At 40.4% G+C, this 23031-nt stretch overlaps 1 protein-coding gene across 7 annotated transcripts in view; it reads right to left on the bottom strand.

Moving 5' to 3' along the window:
* Nucleotides 1–23031, bottom strand: part of ENOX1 (ecto-NOX disulfide-thiol exchanger 1) — a 561055-nt gene that overhangs the window by 174998 nt on the left and 363026 nt on the right. Inside the window, exon 1 of one of the 7 annotated variants that reach the window (XM_045076641.1) lies at nucleotides 21985–22608. The exons of the other annotated variants lie outside the window; for them this stretch is intronic. The gene's annotated coding sequence lies outside the window, so the exon portion shown is untranslated. Of the gene's footprint in view, nucleotides 1–21984; nucleotides 22609–23031 lie in introns of those variants that run through there. 7 annotated transcript variants of the gene reach the window in all.

The following is a 23031-nucleotide window of genomic DNA, read 5'->3' on the forward strand; positions in this document are numbered from 1 at the left end:
ATTGCATTGGTACCCACTGCTATGTGGGTTCTTATTAGCTCTCATCTGGAGGATTCCAAAAGCCGCTTTGTATGCCCAGAGGCCGTGGCTTCTTTATCTGCTTCTTTATCTCCTCCCACCACCCCGCACATCCCCACCCCGGTGCCCTTCTCACACCCCTGAACCTGGGGATCAACCAGCTGTGCCCATGGGAGACCCACAAGAATAGGCCCTAATTGGGGCCTCTAAATTACTTCTTTCAAACTTCTTTTCACATCCCCATCTCATTAGCCGATGATTAATTTTCTCTCTGTACTGTGTTATGTGACTTTGTCTAGCAGGACTGTTGCATAATGATAGAACAAAGAGGACTGAATAGGCTGTTGGTGTTCTCTGCTTTGAACCTACTGACAGCCTTACGGCACAGGGGGCAGAACACAGCAGCGAAACACGGCAGAATCGTGGAAATTGGTTTTGAGTATTCAGTTAAACATATAAGAAGCACCTGTAATTCTTAGGTATCTATCCATTTATCTTTCCAAGGATGGGGACCCTATGAATATATATGAAAGTCCAACTGATTTATGTCAACACGTTTCTTTCTGGCATTCAATGCCTCCTCGCTCTGCAGAGCTGTTCTCTGAAGTCAGGAGAATAGCCTGGCGTCATATTGATGGAAAGCCCACTGTGGTCAGTGGCCGTGACAACAGAGGTGGGATTCATAGCGTGTAAATTTCTACACAGAGATCTTCCCTTCGAAACCTGCATCTTCCCAAGATAATAATGCAAGGGCTAACCTTTTGATTTTATTTATCTGCCTTAGTTTTAGTTTACAAAGGCATTGGGGAGATAGGGAACATCTCATAAATTTAAACAAGAACAAAGGAAAAACTTATTCAATATTTAGCTTCAAAGAAAACATTCACATCACATTATTTTAAACAATTTATGTAAGTTTCAATTTAAACTTACTGCTTGAAGGGGCTGAAGCAACACAGAGTTGGTCTCTTTAAATAAGATCAGCATATAGCCCTGGGCTGGGGGAGAAAATAGAGCCTCTTTTAAAAGCAAACACTTCATGAGCGCTCCTAAAGGAAACTTCGGGTCGTGTGTTGTTTTAAAATCACAGACTGATCCAATATTAATTTAATTTTTCTACTTGACTGTGTGGACAAGGACAACCGGCTGGGAAGAAACAAGAGTTGAAGATGGAAAGAAAAGAGACATCCAGGGGCGCCTGGGTGGCTCAGTGGGTTAAGCTGCTGCCTTCGGCTCAGGTCATGATCTCAGAGTCTTGAGATCGAGTCCCGCATCGGGCTCTCTGCTCAGCAGGGAGCCTGCTTCCTCCTCTCTCTCTCTCTGCCTGCCTCTCTGCCTACTTGTGATCTCTCTCTGTCAATATATAAATAAAATCTTTAAAAAAAAAAAAAAAGAGAGAGAGAGAGAGAGAGACATCCAAGGGAGAGGCAGCAAGAGGGAGAGGGGACACTTGAGTCCTGGGCTCAAGGATAGGCTTTCTCTGCTGCTCAGTGTCCCAACCTCCTTAGGCCTTGGGTCTGAATCTGCTGAAAGAGTTTTAAAAACATATTTATGTTGATAGACTTGTTGTGAGGATTAAGTGAGCTAAAGCATATAAAGGGCTTAAAAGAGTGCCTGGTGGAGGAAGCACTCAGTGCATATTAACTGTTGTTTGAACCAGGAAGATTATATTTGTGTGCACACCTGTATGTGTGCACTACTCAGTGTACATGGTTCCACGTCACCTTGGTGTCCTTCCTCTTTTTAAAAAAAAGGCGTATCTCAATTTTCTGTTGACTTCTAAATTAAAGTTTTCTTACCTATTCTGACTTCAAGAAGTAATTCTTTGGGGGAAAATCAGGAAGGTCTTCTAGGAAAATAACTAACGAGGCAGGGCCATATAGTTTTGCCACAGGAGGAATTTCTCCAACAGAGAAATGTATTAGGAGGCGGGCGGGGGTGGGGAGAAACCAAGCAAAAAACCCCTGTCTATCCCAAAGGGCCCAAGATGTTTCCCAGTGCCTGGAAATGAGAATTACAAAGTTCAGAGCTGTTTGCTATTTCCTCCCTGCTTTTTCTGCCAAGAAGATTAGGTTTTATACCTAAATTCACTAGGTGGGCTCACTCAAGGTTGGCTATCCACTTTCCCTGTAAACTTAGTTTTTCCACTGCAATCCTATTGTATTAATTTCAGTGAATAGGTCTATGTTATTAAGCTTCTTTACACACACGCAAACCTTTCTAATAAATTAAAGTCGAGCAGCACCAGATTTTAAAAATACTTTCTTACATCTGAGACCCTGGCCAGATTTAGTTATTTATATGTTGATATGCATTTTAATTTAGAAAGCATCAAGGCCACGTCCCCCTCTCCGATAGCCTGTCATTTCTGGCAAACACCCTAAGTAATGCCAGTAGATAATTTTTCAGAGAAGTAAATGAAGGTGGAATGGTTCAAGTATCAAATTCAGCCTCTTGAGTTGAGTGCAGCCAATGTGGAGAAGCGTTTCTTGGCAGTTTGGTGCAGTAGTGTGTCTTCCCCTACAGGGCTGACCCCTGGACATGAAAAACTCAAGAGAAAAACATGCCCCAAACAGTGGGTTATTTCTCGCATGAAAAACAGACGCCAAACAGCAGTATGTTTTTGTTTTTGTTTTTGTTTTTTTTCCTGGAGAGTGCAAGGTTCAAAACAGAAACTATTACCTAGATTTTCATTTAAAATTCATCTATTTCCATCCATTTGTCAATTCAAAGAAGGTTTTTGTTCCTCGTTCAGGGATCTACATCTCCTTGTCCCCAGAGGTATCCAGTTTTGAACTGTTACCTTTATGCAACGTTAGATTTTCAAAATCCCTTTTCAATCTTTCAATAAGCTAGTTTTCATCACATCTCTCCAAGGCCCCTTTACCCCCACCCCACTGGCTTTGCACATGAAGGAGGGAATGGAGGTTGGGGAGACAAGAGACGTCTCTCGGCAGCATCCTTGGATCTGAAGGAGAAGCAAACCGTGGTCCCCCTTGTCCTGGCTGTGATGAGAGCCCACCTGCCTGTGCTTTGCAGGCCCGCACGGCACACAGAGAAAGAGCCGGGATGTACCCTATCTGGGCCTTCATCCCATCCCCACAAGGTTCCTCATCTCCCACGTAAGGCTAAAACCTTCCACGCTCACTTTGCATTGTTATTACGGATGCCCAATTATGTGATGGGTGTTTATAGGCCAGCAGTTTACAAACAAGGAAATCAGTCAATACACAAATGTAAATTATAGGTATGATTTTTCCTACTGGGAAGGTCTCCAAGGCTCCCCAATGGCACTAAGTGCTAATTTCGTGCAGAAAGAGAATTCAGTAGATTATTCTGCATATTTCTGTGCTTTGGAGTATACACAAACCTGGCAGGAGGGAGGAGAAGGAAGAGAGGGAGGAGAAGAGTAAGCAAGAATGGGTGTAAGCAAGAATGTGTGTGTGTGTGTGTGTGTGTGTGTGTGCACGCATGCACACGCGTGTGTGCGGTGTACCCTTGTTCTTCTCATGGAACCCACATTTGCCGTAGAACTACGCGTTCTCCATGTCAGGATCATCTACTAAGTTTTATAGCTGAAAAGACTAAGGAGCTGAGTGGCATACTGCCCTAGGTCCCTCTGATATTTGCTCATTCCCCACTACTAATCATCTACAAGTTTCCTAAGCCATGTGCTAGATGCAGGAGATATGGGGCCAAGTCAGGGTCTCTGGCCTAAGGTGCACAGTGCACACACTGACACAGACATGTGGGCACGTAGCTGCATTGGAGAGTGGCAGCAAAATTCGGGAGGCATACTCAGCACCTGTGCCATCAGTCCGAAAAGAGTCTGCCACACTCGGAATTACAAGTGGCCCTCCTCATTGAAATGATCTCTCCAGCTTAGCCGCTGGGTCCTCAGATCCAAGCACAGAGCACTTTGTAAATACGCAGCCAAGTCAGAGACCAGCGGCCCCTCAGGACTCAGGCCACACTTTCAAGAGAAGTCATTTTTACTGCATTTATCAAATGACGTTTTGAGGGCAGAGGCCTGTCGGGTATTTTATTTCTCTTCCTTTGGCTATATCATTATATATTTTTCTGCTCTTCTTAATACCGAGGGCATTCTGGATCACCAGGCTTTCTTTAGGCTGTGTTTACTTCAAAAGTGCCTGTGGTGTGGAGGTTACAAGGTATGGATTTGTCAGGGACTGAGTCTAAGGCCTAACTTAGAGCTGCCTGTCACTGAATGGGGGACTTCCATTTGCCAGAAACACCAGAATGGAAATGTTAGCTTGGGCATTCACACCCTTAGTCAATTATTGTTACTATTATTTTTTTACTATAACGAGGACAGATCATTACATTTTCTTCTCAAATAAATTTGGAAAGTCAGTCAAGAGAATTTGAAAACCTTATCACAAATAGTTAACTTTCTTCTGTCACAGAACGATGGGACAGAGGCATGAGAGATGTGAATAATTTCAAGCATAAAGTGTTTGTTGAACAAACAGAGCCAAGTTTAAATAAAATAAAATCAAATAAACTGGCAGGATATATCAAGTGTATATCAGGAGGATTTATCCTAGGGCCTTTTCTGCTCAATATCTTTATTCTGTGTTTTGGACAAAGAACTTTATGACATGTTCATCAAATGCTGTCTGTCACCACCAGGCACGTGTGCTCAGGTGTGCTGCAGGGGCTGGGGACACAAAAATTGAAGGCAAACGTTTGAGCTTTGTGTTTCCAGAGACACAGAAACCTTCAGAGACAACGAAAGTGACAAACAAAAAAAAAATATCCTCATTTGTTGAAAAATACCCTAAAATGAAAGGGAAGGGCAGATAGTATGTGTTGAGCTCATGCCCAACATGTTCACAGCAGATTATGAAGAGAAAGTCCTACGTGTAGGAGGCGAATCCTAATCCTTGAGGAGAAGGTCAGAGAAACCCAGTCCTACAGAGTGTCCTTCACAGTGCCCCCCTTTGCCACCATTTGTCAAGGGACTATGGCAGGACAGCTCTGATTTGTCATTCCCTTAAGGAGCAGAGAGGTATGAGCTGGGAGGAGGCATGTCAGACTCCTGCTACGCATTTCTGAATTCAGGTGCCTGTCGCCCTGCCTTACCCCTCTCCACACCTGGCTGGGGCTGGCGTGCCTTGCATGGGCCTCTCCTGTGGTGGTAGGTACCAGCTCCCAGGGACCTGCTTCACACCAGCCTGACCAGGAGGCTTGTTTCACTGTCGTGATCACTACACCTAATCACCCTTCCCTGGTGCCTCGCAGTGGAGTCTTTGGCTCCCCCTTCCCCACAGGCGGGGCTCAGGGGGATGGTTCTTTCTTTCTCCCAGGTGGGTTGCCCTATGAGTAAAACTCTGCTGTTGGCAGAGCACTGAGGAATCCAAATGGATCATGGAGGAAGGTCTGGGAAGGGGAAGGGTTCTCATTACAACTGCGTATTCTAGGTGTCGGGCAGGGTGCCAGGAACCTTCACATACATCCCCCCACTTTATCTCTACCACAGTGCTGGGAAAACGAAGGAATGGAGGAAATTTAAGTCCAGGGGTCAGCTAGAAATGTCAGAGTACAAACTCAAACCCAGGTGGTTACAGCAAGGTCTTTCTGTCTCACCAGGACTGTGTGACAAACCCCTGAGCTGGATGGATTCTGGGTCTCACCACTACACAGGACTGACCTTCAGCTGGTAAACACGGGTGTGGACACATGTCTGGTTAATGCCAACATCTATCTGTTCTGTTTGGTCAGTGCCCAAACTGCAACTTGTTAAATATTTGGGCATCACTGTTGCCCTTATCAAAATGAAATATGCGACAAATAACAAATGTTTGACTTCTACTTCTGGCAAGGAAAAGAGTAACAGACACAGGATATACTCCCCCAATTGAACCAGCCAAAAACCCAGACAAAATATATGAAATATAGTTTTCAGATATTGGATCTCGGGCAATACAAGACAATGATTCCTGAGGGAAGAGAAACAAACAAGGTGAGCCATAGGATTGCCCAGCCTGGAGAGATCATTGCCAAAAGAGAGTTTCCAGGCTATCGCCCAGGGAAGAGAAACCCTGGAGGGGCCTGGCAGTCTTCCTGATTAACGTTATAGTTGGTAGTTTGAGAAGGTTAAGGTCACTAGAATTTGCAGGGCAGAGCACTTGAGAGAACCGCACATACACATTCATGTGTACACGTGTGCTCACACATGTCCACGCACACACACATGTCCACGACTCAGAGATGTAAGGCAGGAACATCTTGACTCTTCAGCTGAGAACTAATCAGTGTATGCATGTGAGGAACCTGTGCAAGGCTAGGAGAAGAATGACCCATAGGGATTATAGGAATACTTCAGATAGATCACAAAAGCTAAGAAGAGCTCATGTCCCCTTCAGCTGGAGTAGAAAAGTCACATAATTCATGAGGTATTGTGTAAAACACTCAGAATGGTACAGCCTCTGTAGTAGGACAAAATTAGTCCTCAACGCTGCTCTGGTTTCTTATAACAAAACTCAAAAGCAAGCCTCAGAATGTTCAAACTCTTTCCAATAAACTTAAATTCATCCCATAATAAGCCTCAAGGATTTTTTTTTAAGATTTTATTTATTTATTTGACAGACAGAGATTACAAGTAGATAGAGAGGCAGGCAGAGAGAGAGGAAGGGAAGCAAGCTTCCTGTTGAGCAGAGAGCCCGATGAGGGGCTCGATCCCAGGACCCTGGGATCATGACCCGAGCTGAAGGCAGAGGCTTTAATGCACTGAGCCACCTAGGCACCCCAAGCCTCAAGGATTTTATTTTAGGAATGCAAAAATATCCAGCACCTAACAAGGTGAAATTCACATATCTGGCAGCCACTGAAAAATGACCAGATCTGAAAGGCTAATGCCTACACCTGTGACTATGTTATTACTTGGCAAAGGGGGATTAAGGCTGAAGAGAGCATTAAGGCGGTTAATCAGCTGATCGTGAAATAAAGATAAAGAGAATCCCTTACCAGGAATCCTAATACAATCACAAGAGTCCTTAACAGGGGAGGAGGGAGGCAAGAGAGAAAGAGTGATTTAATGTGAGAGCCATTCCTGGCTTCGAAGATGGAGGGGACCACAAGCCACAGGATGCAGGAAGCCTCTAGAGGTTAGAAAAGGCTGGGGCCCCTGGATGGCTCAGCTGGTTAAGTGTCTGACTCTTGGTTTTGGCTCAGGTCATGATCTCATGAGTCATGAGATAGAGCCCATACCCTGGGATCCTCACTCCGCGGGGAGCCTGCTTAAAGATTCTCTCTCTCCCTCGCAGCACTCCCCACCAATCACTCTCTCTCAAAAATCAATCAATCAGTCTTAAAAAAAATAAGTTAGAAAAGGCCAGGAAGTAAACAGGAATACAGAGCATGGAGACTCCAGAAAGGAATAAGACCCTGATGACATCTTGACTGAGACCAGTGAAGTTTTCTAACCTACAGTGCTGTAAGATAATAAAGTTGTTTTTAAGTCACCATGTTTGTTGTTACTAGTTACAGCAGCAGTAAAACAAACAAACAAACAAACGCACCGTGTATACAATGAAGCAGGAAAAAGTGATCCATAATAAGGAAAAAATAAATAAATCCATAGAAACAAAATGAAACATAACAAAACAAAAACATAAATGACACAGATGACAGAACTAGTAGACAAAGAGAGTGAGATAGTCATAACTGTGTTCCATATATCCAAGAATATGGAATAAAGACTGAACATGTTAAAGAGATACATGGAAGACTGAAACTGCACATCCAAAAATAAGAGCTACACTGTGTGCAATGGAAATAAACTGCATGAAATTAACAGATTAGACATTAAATTAAAAACTTAGTGATCATGTAGACACAGAAATAGAAGCTGTCCAAAATGAAACAGAGAGATAAGAAATAAGAACAACAGCAAAAAAGATCATAAAAAGAGCTAAGAAAACTATCAGCAGTGGCTAAGTTCAGTTCTCTGAAGGAAGGAGATAGGGTCAGAAAAACATTTGAAGAAATGATGGCTAAGTCATCCAAACTTGGTAAAACTATAAACTCACAGATACAAAAAGCTCAAGAATATAAGACACAAGAAACATGAAGAGAAGTATACCAGGACATATCATAGTAAGTTACTTAAAACCAGTGATAAAGACAAGTTCTTAAAAGTATCCAGTGAAAAAAGCTGTATTATATAAAGAGGAAAATGACAAAAAATGAAAGCATTCCTTGTTGAAAACAAGGTAAGCCAAAAGACACCAGAATGACACCTATACAAAAATTGAAATTTAAAAATATGGCAAACTAGAGTTCTATAACCAGTGAAAATGTCCAAATGTGGAAATGACATGAAGAATGTTTCAGACATAACTGAAAAAAAATTGATCACCAGCAGATCCACACTATAAGAAATATTAAAGGCAGCCCTTTAGGCAGAGAAACATGATGTAAAGTACAAATCTTAATCTTAATCTACACAAAGGAAGGAAGACCAATAGGAATAGTAAGCATGTTGTTCAACATAAAAGACTTTTTGTTATTTATTTAAAAGATACTTGACAGAAAAAGCAAAAATACTAACAATGTATTTTGGGTTTATAACATATGTAGAAATAAAATACATGACAGCAGATAACTTAGGATAAGAAGGGCGAATAAAATTATCCTGTTTGTGGTTCTTATACGACACATAAAGTGGTAAAACCAACAAACAAGATTAAACCAGAATCTTACAATGTAATTCAAAATAAGGCACAAAAATAGAAAAGATGGAATAAAGAACAGAATAGACCAAAAAAAAAAATCAGTTAATAAGATTTATTTTAGCTGAATCATATAATCATAGTAAATGTAAGCAATACCTAATTAAAAGGCAGAATTTATTAGATTAGGTTAAAAAAGAGCCAACTATATACTGCCTACAACAGACCCTTTTATAGGTTTTCATTCCAATAGCGTTAACATCCTGCAATTAGTGCTTTATTAGTTTCAGGTGTACAATATAGTAATTCAGCAATTCCAAGGCACCTGGGTGGCTCAGTTGGTTGGGTGACTTGCCTTTGGCTCAAGGCATGATCCTGGAGTCCCAGAACTGAGTCCTGCCTCGGACTCCCTGCTCAGCAAGGAGTCTGCTTCTCCCTCTGACCCTCCTCCCTCTCATGCTCTCTCTCTCTCAAATAAATAAATAAAATCTTAAAAAATTTCAACAGTTCTATATATTACTCAGTGGTCATCAAGAGCCCCATCTCTTATTTCACCCATCCCCCCACTCACCTCCCCTCTGGTAATCATCTGTTTGTTCTCTGTAGTTAAGGGTCTCTTTTTTGGTTCCTCCCTTTCTCTTTTTTTCCTTTGTTCAATTGTTTTGTTTCTTAAATTCCACATATGAGTGAAATCATATGGCATTTGTCTTTCCCTGACTGACTTATTTCACCAAGGGAACGTAACAATCCTAAACATTCAGGAACCGAATAAGACGTCAAAATACATCAAGTAAAAACTGAAGGCACAGGGAGGTAAAATAGACAAATCCACAATAACAGAGATTTCAATAACCCTTTCTCAATAATTGCTAGGACAAGTAAACAAAAAAATCAATAAGGATAGAGAAAACTTAAGTAACACTATTAACCATTTTGGCCTAATACTTGAGAAACAATTCACCCAGCAATAGAAGAAAACCCATTCTTTTCAAGTGTACAAGGTACACTTACCAAGACAGGCCATATTCTGGGCCTGAAGAAAACCTCAATAAAACCACAAAGACACAAATCATTGAAAGTGCAGAGTATATTCTTGGACCATAGTGGAATTACATTAGAAATTAATGACAGAAGGACATCTGGAAAATCACCAAATACCTGGAAACTAAATAACATATTTCTGAATAACTTGTAAGCGAAAGAAGAAATTGAAAGAGGAATAGATAGTATTTTAAACTAGATGAAAATAAAAACAACATACCACAACTCAAGGGATGAGACTAAAGTGGTACTTAGAAGGAAATTTATGGCACTAAATGTCTGTATTTGAAAAGAGTCTCAAATCAATGACTTTGGTTCCCACCTTAAAATATTGGGAAAAAAAAGAGCAAATTAAGCCTAATGTGAGCAGAGAAGGAACTAGTAAACACAAGAGCAAGAGTCAATAAAATAGAAAACAGAAGAATTATAGAGAAATTCAATGAAACCAATCGCCATTATTTGTGAAGATCAGTAAAATTCATAAACCTCCAGTCATTCCCAGGAAGGAGGAGACAGAAGACACAAAATACTGACAGCAGGCATGACAGAGAGTACTAACTACATACAGGTCCCATACCAATTATAGGTATAAAGAAATACTGAGAACACATTTAGCAGTAAATTTGACAATTTAGATGTTAGAAGAGAGTCCCATAAAGACACAAATTACCAAAGACGACTAAAGGAAAAATAATCTAAACAGTCCCTATTCAAGAAATAGGATTTGCAGTTAAAATCATTCCCATAAAGAAACTTTAAATCCCAGATGATTTAACTGGGGAATTTCACTCTAGTAGAAATTAAATATTAGAGAAAAAAATAATGGCTATTCTATTATACAAACGCTTCCAGAACACCAGAGAGGAGGGAATGCATCCCAGTTCATTTTATGAGGCCAGCATTACCCTGATACCAAAACCAGACAGAGACATTAGAAGAAAATTATAGACAATATCTGTCATGAACCTCCAAGTAAAATTTTCACAAATTGAATCTAATGATCTACATAAAGGGTAATACATCATGACCAAGCAGGGTTTATCCCAGGAATGCAAGATTGGTTTAACATAAAAGAAAAGAAATGTGTGGCTTGTTAGCACTAAGACATTACAGAGGTTGGAAGGGTCTGTGGCATGAAGAGCTAGAGTAAGTGTCCCTGCTTCTTAGGTGGGAGGGAGAGAGTGTCTGAAGGCTGCTTAAATGAGCACACTCTCACAAACATTTGCAATAGTTTATGAATAAAAATTAAAAAGTAATTATAAGCAGGAGAAAATTTCATCTCATAATATCAATAGGCTCATAACTATCAGAGTATTCTTAGGATCAATTTTGAAATAAAACTTGTAATTAGCTTTTAGGTGAAGTAATAATTCTGTAAAAGCATGGTAATCTAAATTAAACTCAAACCATTACTACTAAAAATAGTCCCAAAATATACAACGTATAATGGACAAAATCTTCAGTATATAAAGGACCTTAAAAAGTCAAAAAGGAAACAACAAAAAAAGAATGTTTCAATAGAAAATAAACAGAGAGGGGGCCCTGGGTGGCTCAGTCAATTAAATGTCCAACTCTTCATCTCAGCTCAGGTCTTAATTTCAGGGTTGTGAGTTAAAGCTCCTCTTTGGTGGAGCTTAGAAAAAGACAAAGAGAAAAGAAATGAAACGAAACAGGGAATTCACACACAAAAAGAGATATGGCCAAATAAGATTTGAAAAGGTTCTTTTCTATACTCTACCAATGAAGTCACAGAAAGAGAAATTAAGAAAACAATTCCATTTATAATTTCACCAAAAAGAATAGCATACCTATGAATAAACTTAACCAGGAGGTATAAGACCTATATTCTGAAAACTGTAAAACGCTGATGAAAGAAATTGAAGAGGACACAAACAAATAGATGTTCCATACTTATGAACTCGAAGGGCAAACATTGGTACAATGTCCCTACTACCCAAAGCAATCTACAGATTCAGTGCAATCCCAATCAAAATGCCAACAGCATTTTTCACAAAACTGAAGCAAATAATACTAAAATCTTTATGGAACTACAAATAAGCTCAAAGAGCCAAAGCAAAGTTTAGAACGAATACATCTGGAGGCATCGCAATTCCAGATTTCAAGTTATCTTACAAAGCTGTAGTGATCAGAAGAGTATGGTGCTGGAGCTGTAGTGATCAGAAGAGTATGGTGCTGGCACAAAAACAGATCAATGGAACAGAAAGCCCAGAAATAAACCTGAATTTATATGATCAATTAATCTATTAGTTTTACAAAGGAGGTAAGAATACACAATGGGTAACATTTTTTTCAGTAAATGGTGCTGGAAAAACAAGACAGCTATATATAAAATAATGAAATTGTACTACTTTCTAACACCACACACAAAAATAAACTCAAAACAGTTTAAAACCCTAAACGTGATATCTGAAACCGTAACAATCCTAGAAGAGAACCCAGGCAGTAGTTTCTCTGATATCAGCCAAAGCAACATTTTTCTAGATATGTCTTCTAAGGCAAGGGAAAGCAAAATAAATGATTGGGGCTATATCAAAATAAAAAGCTTTTGCACAGTATAGGAAACCATCAAGAAAACAAAAAGACAACATACTAAATGGGAGAAAATATTTGCAAATGATATATCTGATAAGGGGTTAATATCCAAAATTATATATGCAACTTAGATGCTAACATACAATTTATACAGCTCAACAACAACAAAAAACCCCAAACAATCTGATTTAAAAAAAAGGACAAAGGAGCAGAGTAGACATTTTTCCAAAGAAGACACATAAATGGCCAACAGATATGTGATAGGATGCTCAACATCACTCATCATCAAGGGAATGAAATCAAAACCACAGTGAGATATCATCTCACACCTATGAGAATGGCTAAAATCAAGACGATAAGAAATAATCAGTGCTGCCAAGGATGTGGGGGAAAGGAGCCCTCATGCACCACTGGTATGAATGTAAATTGTCACAGCCTCTGTAGAAAACAGTATGGAAGTTCCTCAAGAAGTTAAAAATAAAAATACCAAATGATCCAACAATTCCACTATTGCATATTTACCCAGGGAGAAGTTAAAAAAATAGAAACACTAATTTGAAAAGATACAGGTACCCCTATGTTTATTGCGGCATTATTTACAATAGCTAAGACATGGAAGCAACCTAAGTGTCCATCAATAAACAAATGGAGAAAGAAAAACTGGTACATATACACAATGGACTATTGCACAGCCATAAAAAGGATGAGATTGTGCTGTTTGAGATAACATGGATGAACCTAGAGGGTATTAAGCTAAAAATAAGTCAGACGGAGAAAGACAAATATCATATGATTCCACTCATATGTGGAATCTTAAAAAAACATGAATAGAACAATAAAAAGCAGAATTAGAACTATAAATACAGAGAGCAAACTGATGGTTGTCAGAGGTGAGGGCGTTGAGGGTAGGTAAAATGTGTGACAGGAAGTGGGAGATACAGGCTTCTAGTTATGGAATAAGTAAGTCACAGGAATAAAAAGCAGAGCATAAAGAATACAGTCAATGATATTGTAATAATGATGTAATGGGACAGATTGTAGCTATTCCCATGAACATAGCATAATAGAGACACTGTCAAACCACTCAGTTGTATACCTGAAACCAACATAGAAGTCAACTATACTCAAAAAAAAAAAAAAAAAAGAAAAAAAAAAAAAGAAAAAGACTTGAAAAGGTTAAAATAAATCCAGATACATTTACCCATCTCATTAACAAAGATTCAAAACATAATAGCAGGTTTAGCAAGGATTTGAGGAGCAGACCAAAAATATGTGTGGCTAAGTCAATTATTTTGCATCCAAAGAATATTTACTGACGTGAGAAAATTGTATCTTTTCCCCCTACTGGTAAGAAAAAGTGATAATCCAAATTTTTAGAATTAAACACATTTGTTTTTACATTTGCAGAAAGGCGACTGGAAGGAAATACATTGATATAAGTAGTGGTTATTTCTGTTCTTTGAAATTGCAACAATTTTTTTCATCTTTATGCTATAATGTATTAAAATTTTCCTCTGTACTTTCCAAGTTCTATTTTCCCTTTTAACTCTATCTTTGATGGGAAATGGGTAAGTCAGGATTCACATTACATTGTGATTGTAATTGTCATTACCAAGACATGCTGATGATGCATGAAATTTCTTTGTAGCAGTGTTGTTGTTTTCCCAAGAGGATTATTTAAAATTGGTCAGGTAGGCCTACCAGAAAATTTAACTCTATAGAAAATAATTTTTAGAACTCTTAAGTCTAGTTCAGCACTGGTAGACTCTTCTCTGATAAAAGAATGAAGGGAACACAAATTACATTACTATATTAACATATTATTTTTCCCAAGCAAATGCTATGCTTACAAGCTGTTTCCTACTCAATAAATCTAAAACTGGTAAAAACTGATTGAAACTAAGGTTCACCAAAGAATGATATTAATAAATCATTTCTCATCACCCATTGTTGACTTAGAAGTAAAATTTTTAGCTTTTTGTTTGGATAGTTAAAAAAAATAGAAATAAAATTACTTGTAGGCATTTTGAATTAAATAGTACAAGAACATGGTGTCTTGGTGATTTGTTTTGGGAAATGAACATTGAAATTTCACCTACTTTGTTTTTTTTTTTTTATTTAAATTCTAGTTAGTTAACATATAGTGTAATATTAGTTTCAGGAGTAGAATTTAGTGATTCATCATCGCTCATTTTAGTAAATAGAAATTCTTCAGGGTTTTCCCTTAAAATGTTTAGAACTGATTTTAACACATTTTCGTTAATTCTTTGCAGTAGCTTTTCATAAGAAGCTTTATAATTCCTACTAGGAATTAGAGTTCAGATATCAAAACTTGCCCTGATAACATTAACTCTAGAAAAAGCTTGGGCAGCACCTTTAAAAAGCTAGACTGTTAAAAAGTAAACCCCAGTGAATTAGGAGCAGGAGAAGAAAATCATATGAGAGTTTGAGAGTCCTCTCAGGCTAATACTCCATTGATGCTTTTCTTCCCCCCATCATATATTATTTAGTGTTTTCTGTGTGCCAGGCCGTGTTTTAAGAACCAGAGACACAACTTGGAGCAAGACAGACTTGCTGCCTCCTTTCCAGGAAGCTTGCCTCCTAGCGGGAGTCAATTGGACGTAAACAAGCCTTAAGGAAAGAAGGATGTAAGGGTTACCCTGGGGTGGGAGAGAAGGGGGGAAGCCACTTGGCAGGTCAAGGAAGGTCTCTTTGCAAACGTGACTTTTTTTTTTTTTGAAGATTTTATTTATTTATTTGAAAGAGAGACAGTGAGAGAGAGCATGAGCAAGGAGAAGGTCAGAGGGAAAAGCAGACTCCCCGTGCAGCTGGGAGCCCGATGCGGGACTTGATCCTAGAACTCCAGGATCATGACCTGAGCCGAAGGCAGTCGTCCAACCAACTGAGCCACCCAGGCGTCCCCAAACGTGACTTTTGATGTGAGCTTCTAACAACAAGCAGCCAGGTTGTGAGAAGTGGGAAAATCTAGGTGGGGAGGTTCTGGGCAGGGAGATAGGGAGAGCAAAGCCCCAAGCGCAAGAACAAGCTTAGCAAGTTCCGGGTATAAAAAAGAGGCCAGTGTTGGTAGAGCCTGGTGGGCAAGGATTATGCTGAAGAGATATGATCAACGGCAGGGGACAAATCATGCTTTTGAACAATGTCCCAAGGGCCTCCTCATCCCTGCTATTCAACTAGATAATCACTATCTTTTATGCCTATTGACTTTCTGCTTGAATGATCATTCAGAAGTGTTTTAAAGGTTAAAGAGAAAGATTTGAATACCTCTGTAAATAGTTTTAATTCTGTTCTAATTGCTAGAAGATATACAGACACACATATATATACATATGTATGCACATCCTTATACACAACTATATAAACACAGATCTAGAACCAGATATACTATAAAAATATATACCCATATATATACACACGTATATACAAACATACACACACACACACACAGGTGCTTTTGAACATTAGGTGAGGGTTAATACCAGATAATCAGGCTGAGACGTCATGGTACGGGGGTAAAATTGAACATCCATGATTTGGAAGTATTTTAAGTTAGGGAGGCAAAGTTAGCCATAGGTGGGTGGAAGCTCTTCCCTAGCCGCAGAAACTCAGTATGTCAGTGAAACCAGAGATTACTGACAAAAGACACATGAATGACATGAACAGGTATATTCTGAAAATAGCAGAGCTGGAAAATGCCAACATTAGAGACGGAGTCAATAATAACAATGAAGGCTGCCAGGTTCGAGTGGATTGGTGTCGCTTAAGAGACATGATCCAAACAGAGAAGAAATTCAACCCACTGGGTGAGCGTGCTTACGGTATTTTGTGGGAGGAGAAACTAATCCTGTTCACTGGAATATGCTGAAAGACTAAACAAGGAGAGACCATGAAGGAAAGGTACCGAAAAAACCAACCAGAATGGCATAAAGACAGTAATGTCTGAAAGCAAAGTATAATGGTGACGTTGATCTGCCTGTGGAGAGTCCTAGGAATGGCCTATACTACGTTACCTTTTGGAGTGAAATCCGTTTGGAGTGAATTCAGTTCAGTACAACCGATAATATTAATTAGGTCTCACTGTTCTTTTAGGAAGTGTCTCCTTACAAAACAAAAACAAAAACAAAAACGTCCTGGAGAGAAAGGGCATGGTGTGAACACCGCCTGGCAGGTGGAGTGTATCATTTTACAAAATCTTAAAAGCAAAGCCAGTAATGGAAACAAATTAACGACAGTTTGGGGTCACACCATATGAGAAGAGCAATGAGGGCCTTGGGGTAGGTGGGAAAGGGCATCACTGACTTTGGCCAGAGCTATCGGGGAAGCCTATTTGGATGACGTGGGACTTGAAGGGCCCTCAAAGAAGTTGGTAGAATTTAGGTAGGTGGGGAGGCAGGGGAAGGTGTTTCTGAATCATTAACAGCTCAGCAAGAACAGTTCAATCTGATCCAACTGTGGGCATGGAAATATTGCCTAATTATTAACCAGCAGGTGAAAGAACAGAAAATAAATCTCTGGTGTCACTGCCAGGCTTCCATCTGGCTATAGGACCATCAGGAGGCCCTTTAAATTATGGTTCCTGGGCAATAAAAAGTCAACATCTTTCACTTTTACTAAATTAGCAAAAATACTTTCAGTAACACCCAGAGTGAGCAAGGAGGCTAAAATCAAAACATTGAGGCATCTCTGAATATATATTGTATACATAAATATGTACTGAATATAAATTGCAAAACTCTTTTGAAGGTAATTTTGTGATGTCTCAAGAGCAACTGAAATGACCATATCATCTGTTCACTGGAAATCGATCTTAAGGAAACATTCCAAGTGGGAAATCAAGACTCAAAGATACTCAACAGTGGAGTTATCCGCACAATTTGCAAATTGGGAACAGCTAGCTCAAAGACTACCAACAGAGTAGTCAAAGCACTGCGAAGAGATGTGTGAGGTCATTTTTCACCCATTGAGGTAGAAAGATTAAACCCATTTAAAAATACCCACTATGGGGATGAGGGTAATATGGATTCAGCTTATGTAGGAGACAATTTGACAATATCAAAATTTTCAATATACATTCCCCTGAATTAGTTCTAGAAACTTTGAGAAGGTGAATGATTAGATGGTTAAAATATTTAAAGTGTGTAAAGAACTTTATGAACCCTGAGGCAACTCTTAATTTCCGGTTTTAAATGTCACAATATACCACACACTTGATCCCTGGAAGAAAGATTAGTGCAATCGATATCATCAATAGGCTGGTTTTCTAACAGGGAAACGGAAGGCCACAGAGGTTAAGAGACTTACCCTTACTGGCCCTGAGTTCATATGCCTAACAAGAAAAAGTCAAATCTTTTACTAGTTTTCCGTGATGCCCATGGTAGGAATTTCACAAGGCTAAATGCAGTCGTGTTGCTTAGGTGAAAATCTCTCTTCAGGTGTGGAAATGCATTTCATGGAGGCAAACCACTAGGGTCTGGGGGAAATAATGGTCAGTCCAGCCTAATCTTTCCTGCAGGGTAACAAATACCATTGCTCTACACTACATTCTGGAAGTGGGGTGGGGGAGGGCAGAGGCGGAGGTGGGGAGAGAGAGAGGCGATTTGTTTGTCCTCTGACCTAGCCTGTGACCTGGCAAAAACAAGCAAAACTAACGACATGCAAATATAAGATACAGTGTGAATGCTTAAAAGAAGGCGAGGCCTGGGAGAGCCCTATTATTCAGGAGTGTGACGTGTATTTGGACAGCAGGTTCCAATAAGGAGGGGAGGCATTACGTTTTCATGGCAGGAGAAATAATAACTCTCCTCCTTTCCAAAAGCCATGTATGGACTTTAGTTTCCCCAATAATCAATAATCAATTAATTAACCAATATCAATATTTAGAGTAAGTTACAGCACAAAGAGATGAAATCAAGGCAAATAAATGAAATTTAGACAGGGAAATTTAAGTCTTCGGAGGAGAGATTCCTCAACAGGGAGCAGTGGGGCTGCACCAGATGGCCGTGCCCAATACTGGCTTCTGTGGACACGTATGAGTGTTCTCTTATTTATCAAGGGAAATGTCTGCAAAGATTCAGCAATTGTATACAAGATTTTGGCAAGTATAAGACTGTGTCGATCAATAATATATTTCATTTTGAGTTTTAAAACCCTTCCTCTCTCAGTGGCTCCTTATTTGATCGGAGACCAAGAGCTCACTCTCTTTCTACACTACGGCCTCACTATGTGTACCATGGACAGGAAAGCTTTACCCAAATCAGGTTTGGGATTCTTTATTTACACTTACCTCTCTCCATACTCCTTTCTGTCAGAGGGACCATTTCCAAAAGTGTATCGTCATGTCCCATCAGTTTGTCTTCATTTTCTCTTGAGCCCATGTCTGCCCCCCACCCAAGTACCTCTCAATTTACCTGCTTCCTTTCTAGACATATATCTTCAAAGAGTTGACCATATGTTTTTAACCTTTCATTTATCATTATTTTTTCTTCCTTCCTTCCCCTCTCTTTCATTTTTTTTTTTGAAGGGGGTTTAATAGTCCAAATTTAAATATGGAACAAAAATGACAAAGAGTGAATCCATTAATATCATGAAGGTATTATTACTCATAATAATCTATTTTCTTTGTGTTTGGCTTTGCACGGGACCTCCCTACGCATCACCTCACCTGACCCTTAAAGTATCATTAAAGTATCTGTAAACGTCCAAGCCAGCTCCTGCACCCCCCCTTTCCTCTGTTCTCTTGCCAATTCCCTCATATCCATGGTGTAGAACATTCTACATGCTGATGACACAGATACCTTGGTGTGTGTATATGTTGGCACACGTGTCTCTCACAGCAGACACACATGTCCTTATGCCTCCTCCACTTCACCACTTAGATTTCTCATGAGAGCACAACCCTGAGATGGATAAATCCCCATGTCTGATTGCCTGTATTTGCTCCTCCTGTGTTTTTCTTGTTTCGTGAAATGCCACCACCAATTACCCCATTACTCAAGCTAAAAACATGCAGCTCATCTTGATTCCCCTTTCTCTCTCATTCCTCTCTCATTTAATCACCAAATTCTAAGGGCTCGACCTCAACAATATATCACAGATCTGTTCTCACCTCTCCAACCTCGTTAGTGCCCCACTACTCGAAACCATGTCTGGGCACAGACTTGTGCTGCCTTCTTCATGACTCCCTTTTTCCCACTTCCACCCTGTCATGGGTCCTTTCTCTCTCTTTTTAAGATTTTATTTATTTGCAAGAGTGAGAGAGAGCACAAGCAGAGGTGAGGTGCAGAGGGGAAGAGGCCCCTTCCCCACTGAGCAGGGAGCCAGATGCAGGATTTGATCCCAGGACCCTGGAATCATGACCTGAGCTAAAGGCAGACACTTAACTGACTGAGCCACCCAAAGCAGCCAGATCCTTCCTCTTTTAACATTAAATTCAATCACAGAATCCCTCTGTTGAGTGAGTGAATGAATGAGTGGCCTACAGTTAATCTTAGAACTAAGTTTGAACACTTTCTCAGGACCTACAGGGCCATGAACCCCATCACACCTCTCATAACATCTCCAGCCCTTCCACTAAACTGGCCCTAAAGCAGTTCTTCAAGCAAGTCAAGCTCTTTCTGCCTTTAGCATCCTCTTGGACACTCTTCCATCCTTTTCCAGAGCCAGCTCCTTCTCCTCCTCAATGTCTTAGCTTGAGTTTTGTCTCTACAGAGTAACTTCTACTGATCATTTTAAGATCCACAGTGGATTCCCCCTTTGTGCTCAATCAAAATTGTGGCATCCTACTGTTTCCTCAGAACGATGTTACAAGTTGCATCTTATACCCATATTAACATGTCTGTTATCTATCTCCACCGTCAAAGCAAGAGCTCCATGAGGCAGAGATAACTTTAGTTCTCATAGTGAAAGGTGATCAACAAGTATGGAAGGAGAGAAGGCAGGGAAGAAGGGAGGGTAGAGAAAAGAGGGGGAGAGAGGAGGCAAAGACAGGAGGGAAGAAGGGATGAATGGACGGATGGGTGGCTGGACAGACGAGAGTGTAAGGAAAGGACGGACGACTGAGCACGGTCTCACAGGGAAAAGAAAGTAACGAGAATGAGAAATGAAACAAGGAGAAGTTAAGGACACTGATTATAAATGTGAAGAAAAAGCATGGTTCATTAATTTCATCCGTATCTCAGTTGTCATATGGAATTATTAATAGTCTTTTCCTTTAAATACACACAATTGTTATAGTAAATGATGAAAACCATTAAGTCTTCCCGTTAAATCTTCCGCATAAGCAGCCAAGGTTAGAACTTCCCTGTTTCCCCTTATAACCAGTCAATTTCATTCAGTGAAAAGTATGAGGGCCCTCCCAAACCTGGCACGCTCTTCATCGCACATGGAAGGGAACGGGCGAGAGTCCCTGAGGTGCTCCTCTCAAGCCAATCAACAGTGGTGAGAATAATCAGGATAAATTGTCCTGTAGAACTTCACTAAACCTTCTCTGAACCTCTAGCTCCTCATCCATAAAATGAAAGGTCCAGTGTTCGCAGAAGGACTCCTTCATGTTTACACTGGTGTTGGCTGCTTGGAGAGCTATGCTGGGACCTAAGGACACATCCCCCTTCAGCAGGAAAAAGGGTGCTGACAAACGTGTTAGCAATGTCTGCCACCAGTATGGGAGTAGTATGAGACACACTGGCCACTGCAGAGCTAAATATTATGGCCGAAAAGAAATATTATATCTGAAGTCTCTCAGAAAATGAAACACTAAATACCAGAGTGATATATTACTATTTAAGTCCTTTCTAGCTCTGGACTCTTCTTTCGACTGAGTTGGTGCTATCATCTTCCTTCCCATCCAGTGGCCACCATATTACAATACATTTTAAATTATCCTCATTTCAGTTATTTTGCCCCTAGTCTTGTCTCCATGTTCTCATTAACATGATTGGAATGAGCTTGGCCTTATTTACATTTCCTTCCCAAGCATGGAGCCCAGCAGGAGGCCAGTTAAAACAGAATACTTCATTTACTCATTCCAAGAAGGATCCATCACACACAGACTGAGCAAAGCATGGCACAGATGCCACACGGGCTCTTTCCTTGGTTGGCGCACACACTCCCGAGAACAGCCACGGCTTTGCAAAGAGAAAGGTAGGTGAGAAAGTGCGCATTTCTGATTCCTTCTTACTCATATTTTTACAAAGTCCCCCAGTTTTCTGCAAAGAACTACAACTTCATAGATCAGATTAGCAAAGACAAATAAAAACAAACAAGACCACCCATTTTGGATTTCAGGTGGTCTTTAGCCATGCCCTTCCACAGAGAGGAAAATGTCTGATAGGAGGCACCTCACACACTTCCTAGGCCTGCTGGAGACTCTCCAATTGAAGAGAATGCCCATTCCTCCTCACCTTCATGTCTGCCTTCAGTTACCGGCTACTCGGCGGTCACCACAGCTATGTCAAAGACCACGAAACTGCTAGGGGTACGTCCTCCCCTCTCTTGTACCTTCTTTCTTCAAAGACTAGAAATACCAAAGTTCCTTACAATGATTCTCCTACATTACTCAAGGGGTAGTCTGTGTGATTAACTCTGCAGGCGCTCTCCAGATCCATTAAAGAATACACAAACAAACAAAACAAAAAACACCACCACCACCGAAAAAGATTACCTTAATTATAGAGATACTCTTCCTGTGGTTCCTGTTAAAAGTTGTCTTGCTTTATCTCCTCGAGATATTAACTGGATGCTCGTCACTCTAGCATTGTGCATATTAATATCTTGTGCTCTTGATTTTGGGGATTTTCCTAAGGCATAGGATTTCAGAGCATTAAGGACACGCCCGGATCCCCTCCTGTGACAGGTGGGGATAATGAGTCTCTCAAAATCCGTGCAACCGGCTCATGGTTGCCTAACCAGCACCGGACAGAAGAGAGGAAGAGTAACACCACGTCTTCAGGGCCCTGGCACTCTATTTCCCAGATGATTCTGGTTGCTTTTTCTGCCCCTGAATGCCCATCTTGGTCTTCTCCAGCCAGTCACAGCCTGCTGTGCCCTGGGCTCCCCTCCTTTGCCCCTGCAGAGGCTACGGCTGTCCTCTCCCCTGGCTCGGTCCCGACAAGGATGACACAGAGATCCAGGCAAGGATGAAATCATCGTCTTCCTCTATTATTTCTTTAAATTGCTTTTTTCCTACCCGTGACTAGGCAGTATTTTCTCACAGCTGGGGATGAACAAATTCAAAAAGATGTTCTCAAATACATGGTTTCCAAGATAGAGGCCACTGAGTTTTGAAAATATAAAATGAGCATTTTTGAGTGATTGCACAGCTCATAAAAATGTCTCTGGTTAGAACCTCGTCAGCAATGATTCACTCTGCGTGAGGGTCCCCTGTGGAGACTTTAGTTGCCTCACATTAGAGTGCTGAGGCCTATTTTTCCTGCTGAGATAGAACAAATGACTAGGAGGCATTAACTGATGGAGGTCACAAGAGTCCCATCCAGGGAGCGGAGGGATAGTTCTTTAAAGATGCCCTCATGGTTGGAACACATAGTAAACTTGAAGACTATAATATTTCTCCTTCCCCTTTAGAATAAAGTATCCCTTTGTCCCACAGGCATAAACTTTCTGAAGTAAAACTTCAAGGTCAAAACTGTGACTTCTATGATCTGAGCAAATGCCCCTGACAAAGAGGAAAATACAGTTTATTATAGTCCAA

The sequence above is a fragment of the Mustela putorius genome, unplaced genomic scaffold, assembly GCF_011764305.1.
Source record: "Mustela putorius furo isolate JIRA1106 unplaced genomic scaffold, ASM1176430v1.1 tig00000179_pilon_pilon_pilon, whole genome shotgun sequence".
Classification (NCBI taxonomy): Eukaryota; Metazoa; Chordata; class Mammalia; order Carnivora; family Mustelidae; genus Mustela; species Mustela putorius.